The sequence below is a fragment of the Lolium perenne genome, chromosome 6, assembly GCF_019359855.2.
Source record: "Lolium perenne isolate Kyuss_39 chromosome 6, Kyuss_2.0, whole genome shotgun sequence".
Taxonomy (NCBI): domain Eukaryota; kingdom Viridiplantae; phylum Streptophyta; class Magnoliopsida; order Poales; family Poaceae; genus Lolium; species Lolium perenne.
In genome coordinates, this window is record NC_067249.2 from 31,833,453 (window position 1) to 31,850,877 (window position 17,425).

Consider the following 17,425-nt stretch of genomic DNA (forward strand, 5'->3'; position numbering starts at 1 on the left):
GATTGTTCCTTTCATTTTCTTTGTCTATTGCTGTGAGGTACAGCAGTACTGTCTACTTATAAGAGATGGAAACTGCATAAAACATCACAGAAAGTTATTTCTAGTGCTGATCAAAATACAGTAATGAGTCACTACACTGAATATATTTACACTAACTGTAGTAAAAAATAGTTAAGTATGTTCAATGTTCAGTTGCTAAATCTGAAGTTATGTGTTCCACAGTGTCCAGCATAATTTAGACTAACTATACTTTGTGAACCATGAATGACTCTATGGCAAACACATCCTATATCATTCAAAACGGCAACACGATCTAATTAGATCAGATCTTGAAACTACTTTAGACCAAGTGGCTCACACGGAACGTATGCAGAAACCTTCACGAAGTGGAATCTGTGGAACACCCCACGTCAATCGTGCTAGTTTCTAGAGTGACATTATAATGATGTGCCAACCGAACAGCAATGTTTTGTTTCTTTGTTTTGGATGAAATCTCTGCTCCTTGGGCTACTAGACGTGTTTGGTTGATAACCAAGGTACACATTCTTCTTGCCAAGCTGATGTGAGGCGAAGCTATTAAATCGATCACTTTTGGTGAAGTTTTGGGAGCATTTGAATCCATACCAGACAGCGCATACATAGTGACGACAGGAGAGGAAATGATCCAAACAATACTGAAAGAGTTACCTCAAAATATGCATGCAACATTACGCAGCACATTGATTATACAGCTTCCAGACCTATCCTTCAGAAAATAGTTACAGCTTATGCTTAGTATGCCGTTGTCGAGTCGGACCAGATTTATGGTCATGAACAAGTGATCTTTGTTTTTTTCCGAAATGGAAGCCGCAGCCCCAGCCTGGCTTCGATTGATGCATGCAACTTTTATTATAGCAAGTGATCTCTGTTAACATGAGCTTGTACGATTTTGCGATAAAGGCTCATCAACTAGAAGCAGGCTGATTTAAAAAAAGGTCAAACAAGACAATTTTGCGCTTATGATGGCAGCCACTGTTCGCAAAGGAGCGGCAATGGCCTTCCAGGAGGTTAATTAACAACTTAGCAAAAAAAGAGCAAATTAGGATGCCATGGAGATATATTGTGCGTGTGGTAAGTACTTCAACATACCAAAAGCCCCAAAATGGATATAAGTTACTTCCACAACTCAGAATCCTGACACTCAAAATCTTCCAGGAACAGGTAATTCATCAACTTGGCAGCAAAAGAGCAAATCAGGATATACCATAGAGATAGATTGTGCATGTGGTTACTTCCACCAGCCAAAAGGCCCGAAACAACATGCAAGAAGTTACTTCCACGACTCAGAATCCTAACAGTCTCCCCAATACAAAATTAAGAGTGCCACGTACAAGTCAAACTAGCTTCCAGACCTTCATGGGATTAGTCTACCATCTTAGTTCACAGAATCATCAACATGTAACTACCATATCCTTAGTCAACCTGCTGAGTGAAAATGTCTCCACCATAAGCACCATCATCAGAAACACAATCTAAGTTGTCGTCTCGCCCCCAACAATATCAATCCGGGCTGAGAACTAAGGCATAGCCTAGTGGTCGGACATGCAGTGGCACTCCCGGCTGGTCAGGGTTCGATTCTTGTCTAAAGACGAATTTTGATTGCCTCACCACTCTTCTTTCAAAAAAAACCATGGGCTCTCCCCATGAGATATCATATCAATCCGGGCCATGACACGCCCCAGCACATAGAAGGGATCCTCCACTGACAAGTCAATAGCGTTCTGAAATCTCCAGCAAGGGAAGGCGGGGTGGGCAAGAACATACTTGCCACTGCTTCCACCTGATGGCGCATTGCCCTCGCCAACGGTGCCTGACATTGGCCGTCTTTCCACTTCCACATCATCACTGCCACTGCTTCCACCTGATGGTGCATTGCCCTCACCCACAGAACCTGACGTTGGGCCTTCCTCCACTATCACATCATCACTGGAACTGCTTCCATCTGATCCATCCTCTACCACATCATCACTAGAACTGCTTCCATCTGATCCATCCTCTACAGCATCATCACAAGAACTGCTTCCATCTGATCCATCATCTACCATATCATCACTTGAACTACTTCCATCTGATCCATCCTCTGCCACATCATCACTGTGACTATATACGATGCCATAGGACTTGAGCACCTTACCATTCTTAAAAATGTGACCGGTGAACCACGCCTCATGTTTCCGGCCCTGAACTCCGTGGATGACGAACGTCTTCAGATGAGAGTCAAGGCAATCGCAGGAGGCCAGGGACTTCCAGAAATCCATATCATCCACAGTATCAGGTGACCTGGATTGAATGCACTGCAGTTGAGGGGGAAAAAATAGTCAGCGCATATCATTCCCGAAATTGCACCAAAGTGCAGTCAGATGTGCTAGAACTGACATCTACATTATCAGTCCGGATTCTGGAATATGTAGGAATGAAGAACAAGTACTGGAATAAGCTGAAATCCACATTATCTTCTTGAATTGCACTCGACAAACAATTATTCAGATGAAAATATATCTTATGACACAAGTACTACCATGATATGAAGCGTCTCGAGTTGAGGAAAACATCTGAGCAGAGTGGTCAGCATCTTGGCCTCCATGTCATCCCAAAACCGAACCTTGACAGCAAGTATCTTCACACTTGGCAGCATGGCACAAGCTCTCACATTCATCCCAGCCTGCCATTGAGTCATATTTAACAGTGAGAAAAAAATTGGTTGCGCAATCAAGTAATGAATGCTAAGTGACGAAAACAGAAGTTAGAAGACGCAGTTACCCTGATGGCAATGCCGCCAATCTCGAGCGTGTGGAGCTGGAGGTCCAAGAACCCGAGTATCTCCAGCCTAGGCGCATGGACAATCTTGATGGGCCTCCAGTCGCCAGAGCTTTCGAAGAGCAGGCGCTCCAAGCAGGGGGCATCATCGATGATGACTTCAACGAAGCTGCATCTGTTGGGATTGATCTCAGGTTTAACCTCCCGAGAGGAATAAGGGAGACAAAGTCTCCTCTCACGTACGTGCCTGATCGGGGCACCCAAAACCAACTGGTTTCGGTCCCTGGTCCCACAGCGCCACATATAAAAAGGAGGAGGTCGTAACTCTCCAAGGGTGAGAGAAACACATACATGAAAGTAACAGACCCCCTAACAACCGATCCAAAAAGGGTGCTGATGGGATCAGAAGACCGAGCACCACCGCCGGCCACCACGAGGACTGTGCCGACGGCGTCTAAGACCATCTCCACCTCCAGGAGCTAGGAGGGTCCTGCTGCTGACGCCTTCACTCCGTCTGCAGCACACCACCTCCATCAACATTGCACCATGCCTGCAACGAGCAAGAAGGGGAATACTTCATCTTCCTGTAAGTGGATCTCCTGATCTCTCTGTTAAAGATAATTAGGTGCACTGATAGGTGATCAGCACATGTATATGTTAATCCTAATGATGCATTAAAAAGCTAACAATGGTATCAGAGCTGATCTAATCACCTTAAGTGCCCTAAGCATGTTTTATCTTGATTATGGAACCCTAATGCGATCTGTTTATAATGTCTATGTCTGATGGATTTGTTTAACAAAATTGAATTGTTGTTGTTAGGCTCGGGTTCACCCCCTATCATGTCAATTCCATGTAATAGCTTCGGAACATTCTCAATTAATCATGAATATCAAGTTCAATTAACCAGAATTAATGTTTGGAGTCATGTTTATGCCCTGGTTAATTACTTTTATCATGCCGTTGTTCTACTTACGGCTTGCACAAGCAATTACTCGTGTTTTGGGGAGCACGAACTTTGAATCATGAAAGAAAATCCCGAAATTGATGATGAATCCTAACCATAAATCCCGAAAGGCAAAATTTGCACCCAAAGATGAGAAGGGGATCAAGATCTTACCACTGATGACGCCGCGCCGTCGCCTTTTCCTTTCGGGGCTCGCCGAGGACCCGCTGTGGACGAGCGGAACGACGCGCGGGATGGACGAGGCGCCGCTGGCCGCCGTGCCACCGGTCGCCGTCGTCGCTCGACCGCTGGCTTGCCGGCGCGCTACACCAAGCCGCGACGCCGCCTTCTCACGGAGAGGACGAGCGGGACGACGCGCTTCTGCGCGGAATGGACGACACCGGGGTGCTGCACCTCGCCGTCATCGCTCGGCCGCTGGCTTGCCGGCGCGCGACACCACCTCCTCACCGCACCACCGACGCGACGCACCGGCTGCACTCGACGGAGCAGCGCACGGAATCCAATCCGCAGCACGCTGCTCCGGCGAGCGGAGCCACCGCGCCGCCGGGAACGGTCGTTTTTCGGCCGCCGGTTGCCTCCGGCGCCGCCTCTCTCGTCGCGCGCGGAAAAACAGGGGAGGGTGGAGGAATCGGGCAAGTGTTTTACCGGCCCGTGTATTTGCACTAACTGAGACGAATCTGGACCGTCAATTTCGATCCGACAGCCTAGATTGGCCTGCTATGTTAACAGGCCTCATATGCTTTTTGGACCAAATCTGAGAAGAAGGCCGAGCCCAGGTTCTCTCGCCCTGCAGCCTCCCTAATGTTTTAACGCCCCGGGTGGTATTGTTGTTAAGGGCTGCAGTAGTTTTTTGGGCCGAAAGCAGAATGTGGCTTCTCAGTCTTTTCAGTGCATCTACGATTTATTTTTATATATAATGCTTATGATTACACTGTTTAGATGGATTGTAATTGCCTGAAAATTGTGTTAAATGAACATGTTGATTTTACTTAAAAAAATGGAACCAACGGGAAATTTATTTTGAAATTTTGACATTTTTTTAATGTATTTTTGTGACATTTGATGTTAACTATCATTTTAAATATCAATTGACGTTGAGAATAGTATTGATATTTATTATGAGAATGTTTTTCTTATATTTTGATAAAGTGTTCAGGTTTTTATATTTAGAGGGAAATATTGTTTAGTTTTTATGAGCAAAATGGGAAGGTATTATCTACTAATCCATGGCATTTTAATGATATGGTTATTATTTTGATTTTATGTTGTTGTCATAATTATGGCATGTCTTGATGATGGGATCATCACTAATGGGCTTAAGCCACCTTAAGGAAAAGTTGATGCTCGTGTGGTTCGGTTTTCCGCACTGCACTATGTAACCAAATAATGTTAAGAAATTATTCCAAGTATTGTGTCGGTGTGTTTTGTCTTTTGACATGCACTGAAGGTGATGAAGGCTCATAATGATGTTGATTCTCTGAAGAAAGTTTCTTTAGAGGATTGTAATGTGCATCATGCTCATGTATTGTCATTGTATTTGACTATTGTTGTTCACCAATTATTTGGTCAACCGTGATGTAACTTAATATAAGTCATTTGGACAATACTTATAGTTGATGATAATGTTATTTCATTGTGAATGTCATTTTCATGTTTACTCACGGAAATGTCATTTTCATTATTAATATTCAGAATGAATGGTATCTTGTATCATGCCTTCAAGTTTGTAATGATAAACCTTGACATGTTTGCTTGATGTTTTTGAAATTATGGTGTCAAAGTTTGAAGACAAAATGATTAGTGATGAACTATAAATTTACCAGATGTTCTCACTAGTCATTATGTGATTTTAAGTTTCTCTAGTCAAAATGGAACCAACGAGAAGTTTTGAATAGAGATCTTAATTATGAGCGTATGATATATGGTATGTGATAGTATTCTGACCAACGTTGATTATTGTCATAACCCATTTCTTTATGAATGATAATGTTCTCTTCCGTTTTCAGCCCAACAGTGATACGGATTAGAACAACAAATGACCTTGTTTTGATTCGTCTCATCTCAAGTTTTCTTAATGTTTATGTTTATAATGATGCTCATAAAGATGCTATCCATTTTAAGAAATGGACAATGGGTTCTTCTATGAGGACAGTGACGAATAAAGCATTGTAAGACAACTTGCTTCTTTATATGAACATTTTGTTCTTTGGAACGCAATCATTTTATGTAAGTCTCACCATGTGGTGAGAATTTTTGTGTCCTCGGGGCATGTATCTTTTGTAATGATTATGTGTGCTATGACACAATTATGATGTAAGAAATGTGAGAAATGAGATCTCGTCAAAATTGTGGTAAGTTTACCACATTTCGAAGGGGGGAAAGGAATGTCTCATTTAATATGGGTCATCGCACTCATTTTTCTTACGCCAGAATGATATTGTATTAATTCTCCGAGTATGATGGAACCAACGAGAAGTCCTATTTGGAGAGTGAATGAATGAAAAATCACACTAATGTTTTGACTCCTTTTCATGTTAATGTGATATTACTCTCTTATGAACACTATGAAACACACATGAATGATAAAGTAGCAAGTTTGCCATTCTAATGTTGTTTATGGTGTAGCATGTGGCTTATGGTTACATTTCTGACGAACGTCGTTTATAATCATGTGTCATATTAATTTAATCAAGTTTTTTCCCACCTTCTGCCCAATGGTGTTGTGGTTTAGAACTGAAATGAAGCATTATCGAGTTTTTGGAGCCATGTTCTCCATATAAAGTGATCACGGAGAACTAGAGCTTATGAACATGAACCTTAAGGAGAATTTCCATGAGATCTTTGTTCATACACATCAGTTATGTTGAGAGTTATGTAGTCCCTAATACAACACTTGGTGTTGAACTCAACAATTTTCATGTGATAAATAATGTGTGTGAACATTTATCTTGGTGGCATTTGCAATGTATGATGAAGATAATGAGCTTTAGTGATGTATGGAACTTAATAGAGTTTCCTGAGTGAGTTAAATAATGGTTGGCCGTATATGGCTCCACACAAAAAAGTGACTCTGAGGAAATCTTGAAAGGATCAAACAAAGAATGTTACAATACTACCTCAAGACGAGGGGGGGTAAGCTTCACTACTTTATGTAGATTGAATCTTATTGGCTATCCAAGGGTTTTTTTAATCGTCTAATTATGATATGAAGGATCTTGGTAATGCCTCATACCTTGATGTATTGAGGCTCGCCAAGATATAAGTCCAGTTCAAAAGGAGTATAAGTTCTACATTATGATGACATACGGAAATAGAGTACAAAAAGAAAATATTATGTACTAGTACTCTATCTCACCTGCTACTAATGTTAAGGGCAATAAAGATGGACATTTCAATGTCCAAGGAACCATTTTAAACTGATCATATAACGTGGGTTCCTTATGCTTCAGTTGTCAGAAGCAACTTGTGTATTTGAGAATGAACATGCCCTACTTACGACCGGGATAATTGGCAACTACAGTAAGTTCAGAAATGGACCATTGAAAAAGCCTTCAAAATGTCTTGCGATACATGCAAGATAATAATGTTTACATGCTCATTTGTAATATGCCTAGTAGCCTTGACTTTGTGGGTTATTCGGACATTGGTATTGCGAGGTGTGTGGATAGTAAAGTTTCCACGTCATGTCACATCCTCACCCTCGCATATGGAGTTATATCATGGAAAAGATCCAAAAATGATGGCATCATAATGATGCAATTAGCTATGTGGCATGTTAAGAGGCTATCAGCAGGTGTATGTCAAAATGTTTTCCCGAAATTAATATGGTAGACAACATTTAAAGCCACTTACTGCATTATGAACACGCAGTTTTCTATGCGAGTAACAACAAGTCAAATGGTGTTGCCAAAACCATATTGACAATATGTTTCATGTTGTGAAAGATAGAATCCAGGATCAAACTATTGTTGTTAAGCGTATAAATATGTTTTATATGTTTTTGGGATCCGTTTATCGAAAGCCTGGTCACTCCTATTTATGATTATGTTGCCAACATGGGTTGCTAGAAAGCCTTTTGATCCGGGAAATAAGGACCGTCAAATGGACCAACTCCCATAAAGTATTATGTTTTCCATTTTAAGATAGGATGGTGTACTATAAGTATTGAGGTTTAGTGGCATGTCATTGTTGGCCACTTCAACACCTTACTTTGGTACGTTGTTCCTATTGAGAGTGGACTTATGATGTTTGTTAACCTTACTATCAATGGCGAGAATGTTGGGATTGATCTCAGGTTTAACCAGCCGAGAGGAATAAGGGAGACAAAGTCTCCTCTCACGTACGTGCCTGATCGGGGGCACCCAAAACCAACTGGTTTCGGTCCCTGGTCTCACAGCGCCACATATCAAAAGGAGGAGGTCGTAACTCTCCAAGGGTGAGAGAAACACATACGTGAAAGTAACAGAACCCCTAACAACCGATCCAAAAAGGGTGCTGATGCGATCACAAGACCGAGCACCACCGCCGGCCACCACGAGGACTGTGCCAACAGCGTCTAAGACCATCTCCACCTCCAGGAGCTAGGAGGGTCCTGCTGTTGACGCCTCCACTCCGTCTGCAGCACACCACCTCCATCGATATTGCACCATGCCTGCAACGAGCAAGAAGGGGAATACTTCATCTTCCTGTAAGTGGATCTCCTGGTCTCTCTGTTAAAGATAATTAGGTGCACTGATAGGTGATCAACACATGTATATGTTAATCCTAATGATGCATTAAAAAGCTAACAGCATCTCCATTCCACCACAACACGGAGGCTGCGGGACTTGACGTGGAGGCGTGAAGGGCAGTTAAACGCCATGGCAAAGGAGAAAATCTTCAGCTTGGGGCATTGCGCCAGCAAGGCGTCGACTCCCTTGTCCTCGATGATGGTGTGGAAAAGGCAAAGCTCTTGGAGGTTGGGGAAGGCAGGCGGGTGGTCGGTAGTGTCCAGGAAGGGCCAGCGCCATATGCCGATGTAGAGGCGGGTGAGGTAGGCACAGCTGAGGATGTCGTCGGGGAGCGGCATGTTGAGCGGCCAGGGGCGGTTGAAGAGTACGAGGTCCTAGACGCTCTTGGCGGCGAGGCCGGCAACCAGGCGCTGCAGCGCGTACTCCTGCGTGTGGAAGGAGGTGCGGGTGACGCGCACACCGCAGACGGGGCCCGGGTGCTCGGCCACGCAGCGCGAGATGGCGCGCATGGCGTGGAAGCTCGGGATCTCGCGTGACTCGCCGGGGTACCTGAGGTGCACGTCGTCGACGAGGAGCGGGGTCGCCGGCCACAGGCCACGCCAGCGCGATGAGAGGACCATGGGGCGCGCGGCTTCCTTGGTGGAGAGCCGGGAGATGACGTTGGCGAGCAGGTCGTTGGAGAGGCGGTTGATGTGGTCTTGGCCGTCGCCCTGCACCGGCAGAAAGACAGCGGGCCAGTCGGCGCCGTCGCCGTCGGAGTCGGAGGAGGAGGTGGTGAGAGAGAAGTGCTCGTCTTCGGAGTCGAAGGCGTCGGCGGCGTCGGGCCCTCTGACGACATGTTGTTGAAGAACTCCTCGACATCGGCGTAGGTTCGGAGTTCTGCTCGGCCGGCGGCAGCATCCATGGCGGATGAGGCGGCGGAGGCCGGCCGAGTAGGGTTTTGGGAAGGGGATTGCGACAGAACGAACCTTGCGGTCTTTTTTTCGGAGCTGGAAACGAAATGGCGTTCTGTTCCAGGGCAACTGGGACGCACCGTGGACTTCACCGTTCTTTGGGGGTTTTCATTTTTTTTTTTTTCTTCGAGCTAGCTAGGCCATCTCTACTACTTAAAAAGACTAAACTGATTCCTTATTCTGCCATCCACCGATACGTCAAACTTTGGTCGTCCCGCATACGACGCCCCCTTCGATGGTTCCGCCCCGCACGGGTCAACTGGACCAGGCCCATCACAACGCAATACACATCCTGTCGCCTCCTTCCCGAGAAATCCTCATCCCGTCGCCTCCCTCTCGTCGCCCTCCGCTCCGCCGCACCCTCGCCACCGTCGTCCGTCGACAGCCACCACGTCCTCGCTCGCGTCGCCTGCTCCGACGCTCGCTCGCCAGCCTACTTCCTTCCCCTCGCCTCTCCGCCTTCCATCATCCGCACAATCAGAACCCAACGAGGAGGCGACGGGATCCCCTTTTCTGCAAAGCGCTCAAATTTGCCGGCTCGGGCGGCGGTGCTCCGCCGCTCCTCTTCCTTTCATATGACTACGGCCTGTGTCGCCGCGCCGCTCTCCCGTGGGCACCAGAGTCGCCGCTTGGAGGAGGGTCGGGCCGTCCTAGGTCCCCAGATGTGGTCGCCGGGGAGGAAAAGCGGCGCACCTCCCGATGCCCGCGACGCCACAAGTCCGTGATGGCACAGCCCACGGTTGGGTGTTCGACATCGATGAGACGCTGCTCTCGAACCTCGCCTATTACGTGCAGCACGGATAATGGTAATTTCAAACCCTCGATTTTGGAAATTACAGCGAAGCAACCTTGATTCGTGAATTAAGGTTGGCCGCGCGCGTGTGTGTTCGAGTTGAGATGACCTGCAGGCTAGAACACATGCTTACTTAACATTTGCTTACTTACTATGTCATGAGTTCTATTTCCAATAACATGAATGAGACATGCATTTTTTTTACACCTGTCAGAGGTTGATCAATTCCTGTGTATCCTTTTTCTCTTGCAAGTAACAAAAGCTTGTTTGATAGGACTGTGCATTCCTGAGAAAGAACTTCCGGTTTAGGGACCTATCGATTTAGTGTTCGCTCCATTCTTATTTCTATAGACCATCCTTGCCGTTGTCTTGTCCGCGCCGCCTGCAGCACGACCATCTCCCTATGTCGTCACGCCCAGATGTACCGCCGTCCCCGTCAATTTGCATTCATCTGGGCCAGGAGGACGTGGACTGCCCTTCCCAACGCTGATGTCGTCCGCTCCCCAGCCTACAGGAAGCGCTATTGAATTGCGACTCAATCCGGGCGACTTTCCATGCTGATCCATAGAGGTTAATTTCATGTTCATAATCTTGCATGTCCTCAATTACTTCTCTCTTTTTTGTGCGCATTGTCCTCAATTACTTCTCAATCACGTGAATCACATGCAGACCGTTTTCATATATTTCTACACACATCTCCAAGCTACATTTGAGGAGAACATACAGATGGTCATATTATTTTGTTCAACTATGATACAAGGTTCTTCACTTGTCAATTTTTTTCTTTGAATAATGTTGATTTCCAGAAAGCATAGTTGTCTATGGCTCGCTCCTACAACTGTACATTTGGTAGGATTTTCTTTGCCTACATGACGTGTGATGATTTGTTGTGTCAATTTTTTGCAGATAGGGAGATGATGTGGGTTGCCATTTTGGAACCAGAGCCTAAGCAAGAGCATTGCAAGGCGATATGGGAGCTCAGAAAGTCGCCATAAAACTACCGTTTAAGACCAGGTTGAAAGTTTGTTTGTGTAAGGCATGTTCGTTGTCATGTGTACGTGGAGTGGTTGAGTGGGGAGCGTGGTTATAAGTCGAGAGAGTTGTAGCTGATCTTTTTATCGCTGATGGATGAACTAAACTGAAATCATCTGATCAGGTTTACTGCAACTCGCATGATGCAGCGTGGCGGTGGCGCGGAGGACCAAGCGGGAAGTGAACCATCAGCCTTTGAGTTACCTGTCACCCTTGGCATCGAGAAGATGACACCCAAGCCGTCTTACACCACAGGTATACCAATGCTCTTATGGTGGCTAGATTTTGACATGTGTATGATTTTCGATGGGCCTATTTATGGTTCAGCACAATGTTTTGAGAAGGTTGCAGTTTTCAAACTAAGAGTTTAGTCAGCGATTCTAAGTAGTGAGGTTTTGGTGATTCTTCAAACATACTTGCCATCTTCAGTTTCTAGGTGGCTGACTAAAATTAGTGCATTTAAAGGTCAATGCAAGAATATGTTCGCCATATACAAACAAGGCAGCTATGTGGCAGTCTAAATACACTAGGTTCTAGACGAAAACCATGTAACTTTTCTGCTGTAATAGTATAAGAGCATATGCATATCTACTGAAAAAAGCAAAAGCTACCTTTCTGTAATATCAAATTTGACCAAAATAAGATAAAATACCAGCAGCAGATTTTAGTTCATAAACCGGGACAATAACACCTTCTTCCCTAGCAAAACATTGGACACAGTTGATGATATAATCGATGCCAGTAAGCTTGTAATTTAGTTCATACGTCGCGACAATAACGCCATACTTATAATTTATTAATATGCATTCTGCATTAATTTTCTTCCTTACAAATTAAAGCATTTCATGGTTTCACAGATATTGGCGGTTGGTCCAGCAGGTGAAAGTTAGACAAAGGTTAGAGAACTTGGTTCCATTTCCTGTACCTTTGTATGTACATGTGTATGATATCTATAGGCTCCAGTCACCAAATAAAGTCTATTTCTCTTTTAGACTATAGTTACCAGGCTTAGCATCATATACAGTTTTTTTTGCAAGTTGCTACTTCTGTATCTAAAAAAGATATATATTGGAAGCTTGTCACCTGAAACTGATGCAAATGCTTGGTGGTGTTTATTCTTTCCATCATGAATAAATGCTAGAAAGACCACCCCTGTGAGCAACACCCAGCGGCCAGTCAATTCCTCCCTTCCCTGCAACACTCTTGACCCTGTGAGCAGTCCTGGAATGAACATCCTGAATAAACAATTCTGCTGTAGTCCCTCTACATTTATTTGCTATTATGTTGGTTTCACCCAGAGATGATTGGCTTGCTGATTATGGTCTTCATAAAGTTGGCCAGTATACACTCACTATCACAATCACTATCACCGGGAAGCCCAACATCAAGTGGAACTATGTTGCCGGCTACGAGAGCACCAAGTAGACTGATCAAGTTCCCACAGTTTTCACAGGTATTCGGTCAAATTACTTTCCATGATCCACCCGGATCTTGTTCCTCTTCTCCGTATTTTCGTCCCGAGCTCGACTAACGATAGGGATCCTGTCACTGACAGAATGATCTCCACAGGTAACCTCCGGTGAGGATGCAAGCTGCAAGCGCTCCTCGAGTCAGCCTGTCCCGAAAACCCGATGCACAATAAGGCATGGAACATCCCAGGCAAGGAGTTATCATGGTAACCTGATGTTTGTATGATATGTATTTACCTATTTCAAGCAAGAGATTTCCCGGCTGTTCAAGTAATTTTGCTTTTTGGGAGATGTATTAAAATTTAAAATCCCACTGATTGGTAGGCTACATCAGACCACGAGGAAAAAAAATTGGTTGATTTCTTGGATAATTTCTAAGGTGTCAAGTGTTGCATCTAGACAAAAATATGGTCTATTGTAGGGACGGTTTCAAATGCAGTATGTAACTGACGTTAAGAATTTCTATAGGCAGCAGATGTCTAAAACATTGCACGTGCCCTGAGAAGAAAGATAGGACAGAACAAATGCTGGCAAAGATGAAGGAACAAAGAGTGTTTCTTCTGCAAATGAGGCATGAGAAGAAAGATAGAAGAGATGAATCCACTGATTTCAACGTATAGGTATTGCAACTTCTTTCACTTGTACATTTCTGTTATCATTCTGAACTCAGTTTGATCTCATTCCCTGCTGTAGCTATTGTCCGAGTAGAATGCCCAATATAGGGACAAGTTTGGTTTTGCATGGAAGATATGTGCTCCTAGCAGGGTTGCCCTTAGGTTTATCTACTCACCGCATTGTCCCAAAAAATTCTTACAAGAAGATCATTAGGTTTTTTTTTACTCCCTGAGGTTTTACAACCTAATAAGCAGAATTACTGGTTTTGTACTGCTGCACTTAGATTGATGATTTTCCGCACTCTCCGATCTTCGTGAGGTGATCGTTCATACATTATCACCACTTTGAAAGAAGGCATCTGATTGATTTATTTGCTGATGAGCAACCAGCTTACTCATGAAATCTCTAAGTAGTCATGAGAGAGTTGAATGGTGTTTTTTTTCGTGTATGTTGGAGATAGTGTGCCCAAGATTTTTTGGTCTGTGCATCAAATACAGAGCTTAGGCTTCATATCCAGGTCCAAACAGTTTTATGTATTATGTCAAAAAGTAAGGAGCACCCTGCTGGTATATGCTCTTTATCTATGTAAGCATAAATGACCTTCTCTATAAACACATGTATACTGCTTCTATATACCTTCTATGTGCTTACATGTAAGTTTTGCTTTCCATGCTTGTAGAGGAGTTTGGGATTTGGCCAACGTCAAACAACTCAAATTTACTCTTGAGTTCACTCTGAATACAGTTTTGAGTTTCATTTAATCGTGTCTGTTTAAAGGATTTATTTTGGATTTTTATTGCTTTCGAAACATAAATAACAATATGATAGATTTAGCGGGTGTTTGTCTTTTTTTAAAAAAGAGCACCGACCTGAAAACATATAATCGTGTCTGTTTTGTTATGCTTTATTCACGATTGAGTTAATATACTTGTAAAAAGACATCGGTGCATTCTTTATTGCCATTCGCTAGCAAATAAAATATCCTCAATATTAAATAGCCGCATGTGATTAAGGTATATGCCTGTAAATTATGTGGGTACTTTACATGTAAAGTGCAATGTGTATGTAAGAGGTGGCCAACTGGAAATCCACTTTAGCTACTAAAACTCATTTTAAAATGTTAAAAGTTTCTGGAAACAAAAACTTTATGTATATCGACATACTTTATGTTTGCACACAAAGTTAAAAAAAAAAGAGTAAATTTTTGTGGCCTGTGTAAATAAGATGTTTTTAATGCTCTAACATGGCTATTCACAAGACTTTTTGTTGACTTTTTTACACACGATACAAAAATATTATTTTTTCGGAAACTTTATGTGCAATGATTAGATGTTGTACACATGGATTTTTTTCAGAATTTTTGAGATTTTGAAATGTGTTTTTTTATGTTTTTCATAGTGGATGCTTCTACAACACCAAGTCAAGACACCACCTCCAGTGAGAAAAATCGTATTCACAAGAGGCGATATGTACTCTCTTATTTAGTGTAAATAACTTAAATATTTATGCTCCGGTTCTGATGTATAGTGTACATATTTGTTGCTACTTTTGCTAGGTGGAGCGAGATAATGCAAGTAGTTGAGTATCGCCGCGGAGACGAAGGTGGAGGTAGACTTGAGAGATAGAAGAATGTGTTAAAGGTGGCATAAACCTCTTCAAAGTTTCCCTCGAGATCGAAGAATGTGTTAAACGTGGCATAAATCTCTTCAAAGTTTCCCTTGAGATCGAAGAATGTACATGGCGAAGCGATTGGGGTTGAAAGCCATGACCTCTCCCTGGTTGCTGCTGCCACATCTGAGTGCAGCGAGAGCGGAGGGCGAGCCATGGACGCGGTGGTGGAGATCTTGACGAGACTGCACCTCTCGTCCTGGCTACCATCGTCGACTTGCCGTGGTCCAACGCCGCCACAAGGGGCTCTTGCCTTACGGGGTTATCATGATCCATTATATGCAACCATGGAGTGGCCCAGTTGGAGTGGATTTGGATTGTACATTTGTCCTACCAGGGATCTGAGGATTGGAGATTGAAGAAGATGAATCATGTACTGGCAGCTTTGTAGCGTAGTATGCAGAAACTTTGCTTCACAAAGAACCTAAAGACACGATCAGAAGTTGCCCATATACCAGCTACCTGGATAGTACCATCCCTGTCCCTAACCCACTGTAATTTGCTTTTAGATTGTTGTTCAACTGAAACAAGTAGTACCTTATGTGACCCTGATGCTATGTGCTCCTCTTTCGGCTGGGTGGATTTGATTCTTGAACAAGTTCAATGATTTTCAGTGTACACTGCAAAATTCAGTTGAAGAGGCTCCTGAGAATAAAGTCCAAACCGGGAGGGTTCTCTTTGATTCGTAGTATAAGACTCAGACTTTGACTACTGTAGACGAGTCTCAGCCTCTATATATTCACTTTGATTCGTAGTATAACGACTCACATGATTATTCTAGACTGTTCTGGACGGGTCTCACTCAACCTGTATATATTCAGGCCTCCAAACGAGGACCCGCGATCCAAGGAGGCCAGCACATAGCATCAGCGTCATGGCGGAAATCAAGTATCGACTTTGACTCGCAGCTCAAAGATAAGCCTGCCACGCTGACTTCAAAAGTTTTGGCTGTCAGGTCCAATGCGCCCGAGAACCCGACATCGTCAGTTGCAGTTGGTTTCCTGTCCGCTGCCTACAGTTCCTCGCCCCACCTCCGCCGACTTCACCCGGGAGGGAAGGGCAACCGAGGAGCCGAGGTGGAAGATGAAGAAGTGAAGAACCGGTAGAGCATGCTCTTTCCACTCGTGGCATGGATGTCACAGACATCCTTTGTATGTCCCTCTCAATTTTTTTATTTTAACTTTTCTTCTCCAAAACTCACATCAAGTTTTTGTGTTTAAAAGAGTTTAATTTCAGAACAAGTAAATTTTTGTATACTTTTAAATATGATTTTTTATAGTACGTTTCTATTACACTGGAAAACTTGATAAACATTACTTAAGCAATTAAATTATACCTATTGTTATGAAAGGTGTGTAAATGCATTGGTGTCGCCGGTCTTGAAGGGAGCAGATGATTGAACAAGTGCCACCATCCGACCCGACTCCTCCACCAATAATATATTTGCCTTCCTCTGTGTGCAGATGGGGCAGTGGTGGCTACGACACAGATTTTTTCTCCCCCGTTGCAACGCACGGGCATTTGTACTAGTCTCCAGCAAAGTATCCGCTTTGGTTAGTTTTTTTTTCTCAAACACAAAAACACTAACACACTAACCTCTACGAGGATACATATAAACGCACGCACGCACATCCTACTGCTATGAGTATTTTCGAGAGACTGAACCTAACAAATCGGTGAGTCTTGAGATTGATGAAATCACCATAGACGCCTCGCTATCGACGGGAACATCGTCTCCCACTGAATAGAAATTCCATCTCTAATGAGACACCAAATGTCAAATCTGAGATTTAAACTCTAGTGAGTCGAGGTTGCTGCTGCCATTCTGACCATCCAACCACATATTTGTTCTCCTATTTTGGTTAGTTTGGGTTGGGTCGCGCACATCAAAATGGTTGTCTCGTTTGTCTGTTTGGATTGGGAGTAACCCAACAGCCTGATGTATTTTTTTGCAATAATGTTTATATTGATAGAAAATAAGTTACAAAGTGCGGAAAAAGGGAAAAACTAAAAATTAAAACCCTAGGCTAACTAGGGTTGCTGCCGCCATTGATGTCTACTCATCTTCGTTCTCGATGATGACGAGCACTGGAGGCGCCCACGGCCGAAGAGGAAAGAGCTGACACTAGGGCAAAGCAAGAGAGCTAGCTCGCTCTCTCTGAGCTACGGACATGCCGTTGGATGGGACACAGTTGAGCTGCGGGCCTGCCGCTAGATGGGACAAAGTGATAGGCGAAGAATCACCGGATGACCAGGGTAGTTAAAAACTTACCCACTGGCTCAATTGCACGGTCAAAGGTTGTCGGCTTAAAAAATGATCCAACGGCTAGGAACATGTGTTGGCTAGAGGCTAAGTTCATGCTTAGTCAAGTTCTACATCTAGATTTGCTTCGTGATTCATG

At 43.8% G+C, this 17,425-nt stretch overlaps 1 long non-coding RNA gene and 1 pseudogene across 13 annotated transcripts; one reads left to right on the forward strand and one right to left on the reverse strand.

Moving 5' to 3' along the window:
• Positions 1–1,309: 1,309 nt before the first annotated feature.
• Positions 1,310–9,397, reverse strand: LOC127308402 (putative F-box/FBD/LRR-repeat protein At5g56810; annotated as a pseudogene).
• Positions 9,398–10,285: 888 nt separating this feature from the next.
• Positions 10,286–15,717, forward strand: LOC127308403 (uncharacterized). 13 transcript variants are annotated; one of them, XR_007856553.2, is made up of 10 exons: positions 10,286–10,809; positions 10,909–10,999; positions 11,146–11,270; positions 11,396–11,526; positions 12,129–12,167; positions 12,413–12,482; positions 12,570–12,724; positions 12,827–12,946; positions 13,209–13,360; positions 14,911–15,717. It is a non-coding gene; the product is annotated as an uncharacterized lncRNA (long non-coding RNA). The 13 variants fall into 13 exon arrangements; XR_007856551.2 differs by having other exon boundaries at positions 10,287–10,809; positions 12,605–12,724; XR_007856541.2 differs by lacking the exon at positions 12,413–12,482 and adding an exon at positions 14,754–14,824 and having other exon boundaries at positions 10,288–10,809; positions 12,605–12,724.
• Positions 15,718–17,425: the final 1,708 nt, after the last annotated feature.